The 6,768-nt window shown below is 28.8% G+C and overlaps 1 long non-coding RNA gene across 1 annotated transcript; it reads left to right on the plus strand.

Moving 5' to 3' along the window:
* The first annotated feature begins 4,380 nt into the window (after positions 1-4,380).
* On the plus strand, positions 4,381-6,062 carry LOC114168184 (uncharacterized). The gene is made up of 2 exons (XR_003600634.2): positions 4,381-4,549; positions 5,819-6,062. It is a non-coding gene; the product is annotated as an uncharacterized LOC114168184 (long non-coding RNA).
* Positions 6,063-6,768: the final 706 nt, after the last annotated feature.

Genomic DNA, 6,768 nt, shown 5'->3' on the forward strand with positions numbered 1-6,768 from the left:
AAATTGGTATAAAGTTTTGATGAGGGACTAATTTCAAAATTCACTGAAACTTGAGGGACCAAAAACATATTTAACCCTTAATAGTTTTGTAAAAAAATTCAGTTTCTCCTTAAGATATATGCAAAAAAAAAACTCTGTAAATATAAAAGTACCGGAAAACAAAACTAGACAAAAGAAACACATTTCTAATTCTAATAAAAATTCAAAACAGAATAAAAATAACAACAACTATAACATCCCAAAAATTGGATAACCTCAAATTAATAAAACGTCACATACATGAATATTCAGAGAGTACGGAGTTTAGAGTATGAAGGTCTATAGTACGCCAAACATACCCAGATTACATAAAAGAGGCTCCACACGGCCTAAACAAAGTACATTGGAAAAAAATAATAATTATACTAGGTCTGATACGGACAAGAGAATCATAACAAATAGAATCCTTCAGTGATGGGCCCCATAGTGGGCCCAATACCCGTCCAATCCATCAAGCTGCAGCATCCCTATTATCATTACCACTGCCAAGGGTTCTCACGTCTGCTCACATCAATGAAATTGATTATCATCGCAATAGAGGAAACCACACATAACATACAAGCAAGCGAAAGGGTAAGCTTGTGTAAAGAAATCTTATATCACAACAGTCAACATGCAGTTTCAAAGTCAGACACAATAACAAACATTCACACATAAATTACCAACTCATTTGAGACCCCAAGACTTGACTATCCGGATACGTAAAATGAGGCACCACCACAAGGCAGTGGAATTATGTCTTAGAAATGAGGTGTCACCACGAGGCCTTCGCTAGGGGTGTCAAAACGGGCCAGCCCGGCCCGTTTTTTGCCCGTATTAAACGGGTCGGGCCGGGCTGGCCCGACATGGTAAAACGGGTTGCGTTTCTGAGCCCGGCCCACGGGCTGGCGGGCTGGCGGGTCGGCCCGCCAGTTTTTTCTCATCTGTATAATTTGTGGCCCAATCAGATTTTAATTTTTTTCATTTCAAATTTAGTTGACTGAATAATGTCCCAATTTTATATTACCAAAAGAAATTCTCCTGCAATTAAGAATACAACAACAATGATCTATTAAACAAGAAAATTATCACAACACAAACAGCCCTGCAATGGAACCAGAACGCCGTGGGTGGAGGAGAAGTGAGCGTAGAGAAGAGTCGAGAAGAAGAGACGCAATCGCAGAGTGTGTGAGGTGTCTGGGCGCAGAGTGTGTGTGAGGGAGGGATACTGAAAAAATGTGCACGTGCTGTTTTTTTTATTAAGTGATACGGGCCGCGGGCTGACCCGTTTTGGCCCGCAGGTTGGCCCGACGGGCCAGCGGGCTTGACGGGCCGGGCTATCTCGGGTTGACGGGTTGAATTTCTGGACCCGACCCATGTATTTACTGACGGGCTAGCGGGCCGGCCCGTCGAGCCCGGCCCATTTTGCCATCCCTAGCCTTCGCGGAATTACACCCTTACAAGAGGCACCACCACGTGGCCTTCGTGGAATTACGTCCTAGCCTTGAGGCATCACCACGATATTCGCGTGGAATTACGTCCTTATGTTGAGGCACCACCATGAACTCTCACCACGAGGTTCATAGAATTAAGTCCAATAGGTGAGGCACCACCAGAGACTCCCATTAGGAAGGTCCATGGAATTACGTCCGACGGATGAGGCGCCATCATGAGCTCTCGCTACAAGAGTCATGGAATTACGCCATGCTCACACTTTGTACATGATTCACCAACCAATCAGAAAGTCCCCATAATATTAATATCATGCATAATAATCCATCATACAACTCATGCTTTCCAATTCAAACACCATGAAGCAACATATCATTTACATCTCAACCTCACATATAATCAAGGCATCATCCCTCAAACTTTTCTAGGAAAGCATTCAAGTCAAGCAAACAAACAACCACATCATTGGCCATTCACGTTATATCTTAAACATAATTCTATAATTAGTTTAATAGAGGTATATTAATTAGTACTAAAACAAAATTTGAGGCTTTTTTTCTTAAACATAATTTAATGAAAAAATATTAATAATAAATTTTTTTTAGGCCTTATTATCTTTGAGGTCTAAAACGAATATTTTACTCACTTTACATGTGCTCGACTAGCCTTGGGTGTACTTTAAGAGGTGTTTTGCCTAGGTTCAATACAATTTCATAAGCCACAGTGGACATATCATTGAGAGTTTTAAGCTTCAAGAGAAGGACATTTTAGTAATCCCATTCTTCTTCAAAATATTATATTTTATGTATAAATTTTCCTGTTATTCTCTCATGATTAATATTTTGTTTTCAGGAAAACTAAAATGTGTTTACGTATTACAGCTTCATTGCTATTGACATTTTGTAAACTATATTATTAATGGAGTATAAAAATATTCCAAAATTTTGTAAACTATACCATTAACGAGCATAAAAATATTCCCAAAATTTTGTAAACTATATTATTAACGGAGCATAAAAATATTCCCAAAATTATTTCAGATTAAATGAATTGTTTCACTTAATTATTTTTATTTATTTTTTTCTACTTATGCAAACGATTATTAATACTATAAATGGAAATTATAAGATTTTAATCCATTAAATGTACGGAAAAAAAATCAAATATTAAATATTAAATACGTTTATATAATTAAAAACTATGATTCCTTGACAAATTTATTTTTAACTAAGTTTACTTTTTAACATATAATAAACATTTTTCTTTCTTTTTGAATCATATCAAACTTTTATTTCATCGTTAAAATATCACCACATGTATTTTCTTAAAAATTTGTTAATGAAATTTTGTCAAAACATAAATTTTCATATAATTAAATTTAATGCTCTCATACTTGTTTCTTGCGATGATATTGCAATCGTTAATATCGTTAAAAAATTTTACCGCAGAAGGACATATTATAACTTCTATCAACGCGTAAAAGCAAGCATTAAATGAGTAAGAATTGTGAGAATGCTTAGTCGTTACGTCATTAAAAATCCTAAGCATCCATATGTCAACATATTTAATAATCTCTTTCTTTCTTAAAAATATTATATTTTACGTGTTAATGCTTTATCGTCATTAATATTTCATGATTATAAAGTATAAAATATTTTATCTACAACATCATTAATTGTTTTTATAGTCATTTTCATTTGTAAATTATTTAAAAGAGAAGCAGAAATTAAGATATTCACAACACTATTTTAGTTAAATAAAATTCGTACTCAATTATTTTTTTACTTAACTGTTTTGTCTTTATTTATTTATATATGTACACAAACTAACTATCTAATATTAATAAAAGAAAATTATCATAGTATTTGCTTTAAGTTTTTAATGATAAATAAGAATATATTACACACAATTCACAATTTAAAAATTATAATTCCTTGATAGGATATTTAAATTTTAAAATAACTAAATAGGATATTTAAATTTTAAAATAATTAAATATGCAGATAAAACCAATCTTATTTTTCTTATTTTTACATATTAAAATATAAAAAAAAATATGTATAAAAATGACTCAAGGACATTTCACACAACTCTAGGAGATGAATTATTATGTTTATTAGAGAGAGATACATAGATACGCGCATGCGGAGGAAAGATTAGATGATTTTCTATTAATCATCTCAGTTTAAGTTTTGAATATATATATATATATATATATATATATATATATATATATATATATATATATATATTTCGAAACAAAATTATGAAAATATTCAATTATGTTTTCGCGATGATAAATATTACGATCCTCTCAAGAGTTTTTCTATATTTAAAAAAGAAGGGTCTTATTAATCGATGTCTTAAGACATTGATTAAGGATAAATAATACATATTAAATTTTAGAAAGTTCATGATTAAATGTGTGTTATCAAATAAAATTTGATTTAATAACTAATTGAATAAAATTTTGTTTTATTTAAAAGATAAAAATATCAAGAAATGTTGTAAAGTGTGTTAATATTTTATTTAATATTTAGTGATAAAAGTTAAAACATAATTAAATAATTATATTTTAATATTACTAAAAGTTAAAATATAATTAAATATAAAAAAATTAAATTAACAAAAAATTAATAAAACATAATGTTAAATATCTAAAAAATTAAAAAAAATATATTTAAAGTATTAATTTGAAATTTTATTGAATTTTCAAAATGATTATTTTGTATGATAGAATTATTATTTAGTAATTTCAAATTATAATACACTTATATTATTTTAATTAATAAAATTAACTATTCCAGTTTTTATTATAAAAGTGATGAATGTAAATTAATTATTTTTTAACGACTGTTTAAAGGCACTTGTAGGACACCGTTAGCATATTCAACACGTGTACAACAATTAATGAGGGAATATTAATGATTCCTTACCAACTATTTTGTTTATAAACCCTTCGCCTCATATTCAATCGTAATATCAACAACAATTTATCGTTATTCGTATTGCTGTTTTGTTTCGGTGATGGCTAAGATTTCTTTCACTCTGGTTTTCACTCTTATCCTAGCCATTACAGGTATATATAACAATTTTTCTATATTTTTTTTATTATTATCAAAGTTCTAGTTGTGTTGTAAAAAAATCTTACGTCGCACTAATGCAGTAGATTATAATCATAGTTTTGTTTAGGTATGTGATGATCTCTATGTCTCTGAATCTGTGTGAAAGATTATAATATTCCTTACATTTACTTTGAAATATGAAGGATTTCGTTTATTAATTTGGATACAAAATACTTCAATTAAAAAAAAATGAAATATACGAATTTAAACAACTTAATTGTTGAGTTTTTGAGTGGACACATCTAGAAAATTCAAAATCAATAGCTAACTCATAAAAGATAATATCTTCATTTTTAATCCAAAAATATTAATAAGAATAAGTAATTTGTTTTTGCATGTTATTCAATTTTTTCAAATATTAAACTCAAACTTACATTTTCATTCTTAATATTAAGTTGATTCAAGGATGGATTGATTTTGAGAAAAAGAAAATCAAAGTAATAAGTTATCACTAATTTAATACCATATTCATGGATTTTAAACATAATGCATGAACTCCTAAATAAACCTTTGCTTTTACTGATTTATTTAGGGCTCCTGTATTTTGTATTTTAGTGATCAAATCTTATTCCATTTTTTTTCTACATCAAGCCTCTACAAAAACTGTTATAAATTATCTTTACGCCACATCCAATTTTAGTCAAAAAGATTTTATTGGATAATACAAAACGGTAAAAGCCAAAACTAAGAGCTAGACGTAGGGGAATAAAACTTCTATATCTTAATATTCATTTTATTATATAATGTGCCTTTAATAACTTCAGAATAAGAAATCCCGGTTTTATCATATGATCCATCACAAAAAAAAAAAAAAGAAGTAATCTTGAAATATGTCACAAAATTTTCAACTCTATATAAAAGAAAAAGATGATAACATACGTGAAGTTAAAATCTTAGAAAATGTAACCATTTTATTTTAGAGTAAATTACACTATTAATATATGAAGTTTTACTGAAATTACATGAGCATATTCTCTTTGTTTCTGTTTCTACACATATCTCCTTTAGCTGCTTAGAAAACATAACACTTCCTTGAGTTCTTGAAAAATATAAAAAGATTAAAAGATTACTGTGCGACAAAAAATACAAGGTATATTTATTTAATTTTACAAAATGTGAATGTTATTATATCATTTGACTTGGCAGCATATCAAATAAAAACCAAAGGCATCGACTTAATCGGTATGTGATCTTTAATGAGAAATTGGGTTTTCCTGTCATAGGTATTTCAAGAACAAGTGGAGCAATGCCAAAAAAACACTGTCAGCAAGTATTGGGTCCAAATGACTGCACATTCAGTAATTGTAATGCGAATTGTGTGAAACAATATCTCGGAATTGGATATTGCGTTGGCCCATATCCTCATAAATGTGTTTGTGTATACAATTGTCCTCATTAGAAGGACCTGTCCTAATGTTCCATCTGACGCAAGAATAACAAAATAAAATGATTTCTTCTGTTACTCTATACTATTAGTGTGTCTATTTTTTATTTTTCGACCAAGTTACAAAAACGTACTTAGCCAATGATTTCTAAACCTAAAACAGTAGAATTAATGGGGAAAATAAGTGCTGAGAACGAAACCACATGCAGATGTCTTCTTGCTTCTATTTTTTTTTTTTTTTCTGAATTCAGATGAGTATTATGACCTAATAATCAAAGAGTTCAACAAACCTAACTTGATTTAACTGATACATTGGAAAAGTAAATAATCTTGAATTCGAGAACGCAAGATCTTTTTAATAATCCATTTATTAGAGAAAATAAATAAAATAGAAAAAAAATAGTCGAAATATGATGTTTGATATACAAAAGTGGAGTGAAAAAAATATAAAAGAAGAGAAATATATAAGGAGATTATTTGGTTGAAATAAAATAAAAATTAATATTTATAATTTTTAAATTTAATAAAAATAAATATCATTATTTTGTTTCGAATGTAATTGATTATCCATATTTAATTACTTTTTATTACTAATTATAATTTTTTTTCTTTTTATTTTATTTTTTATTATTCACAACAATGTTAATATTATTATCATTTTGTTTTGTACTACTATTGTAAGAACCTAAAAACTTTCTTTCACTACAACAATTTATAGTTTAGACCACACTAAAATAGACAACGGCTAAATAAATGTAGCCTAAACATATAATAAACAACATTTTTATA

The sequence above is a fragment of the Vigna unguiculata genome, chromosome 11 (genome assembly GCF_037176805.1).
Source record: "Vigna unguiculata cultivar grain cowpea cultivar isolate G323 ecotype 2 chromosome 11, ASM3717680v1, whole genome shotgun sequence".
In the NCBI taxonomy this organism is placed as follows: Eukaryota; Viridiplantae; Streptophyta; class Magnoliopsida; order Fabales; family Fabaceae; genus Vigna; species Vigna unguiculata.